Raw genomic sequence first — 699 nt, 5'->3', positions numbered from 1 at the left:
GCTGTGGGAGGAGCCACTGTTTTCCCTTCTTCCCCTCCCCCAACCCAAGACTTTGGGACTTGATTCCCAAGAGGGGGGCTGAGAGGAGCAGAGGGTTTCTGAGCAAAATGATGATATTTGTTAAGGGTTTACTATGTGCGAAGCAAGCTGCAATGACTGCAAACAGGATCTGACTCTTTACGCTATTAACTCGGAACTCTACCAGGCGCTTAGAACAGTGCTTCACATGCACCGTGCTCAAAAAACACTACTGACTGATTGACTGAGGCCTACCCACCCAATCACCTCTCAGGGTCACACCTGGAGAGTTTCCAGTACTCTACCAGTCTTGACTACAGGAGGGAGAGTCAAGCAGAGGCCTACCCATTCCATTCCTAGCTTGACCAGTGGCTAGTGAGTGGAAGGCAATCTGCTACAAGTCAAAACTCACCTGTGATGGGCAGCAGTGGCATGGGAGAGTCGAGGGTGGAGACTTGGGTTTACTGCGCGGAAGGAGGCAATGGTAAACCGCTTCCGTATTTTTACCAAGAAAATTGCAGATGGAGATGGGGCATTCTGGGAGAGATGTGTCCATGGTGTCGCTACGAGTCGGACATGACTCGACAGCATAACACAGCAACAACAACCCACCCAATCTGACATGCTCCCCATAAAATCCCAGTGTTTTTTTGGTCCCCAACCCGCCAACCTTCAAAATGA

At 50.4% G+C, this 699-nt stretch overlaps 1 non-coding gene across 1 annotated transcript; it reads left to right on the top strand.

Annotated features, from left to right (window-relative positions):
• The first annotated feature begins 282 nt into the window (after positions 1-282).
• Positions 283-420, top strand: LOC119944910. The gene has a single exon (XR_005456051.1). It is a non-coding gene; the product is annotated as a small nucleolar RNA SNORA7 (small nucleolar RNA).
• Positions 421-699: the final 279 nt, after the last annotated feature.

Source organism: Tachyglossus aculeatus, chromosome 23 (assembly GCF_015852505.1).
Source record: "Tachyglossus aculeatus isolate mTacAcu1 chromosome 23, mTacAcu1.pri, whole genome shotgun sequence".
NCBI classification, from domain to species: domain Eukaryota; kingdom Metazoa; phylum Chordata; class Mammalia; order Monotremata; family Tachyglossidae; genus Tachyglossus; species Tachyglossus aculeatus.
Note: the sequence above shows the minus strand (reverse complement) of the source record. Positions and strands in the feature narration are given on the sequence as shown.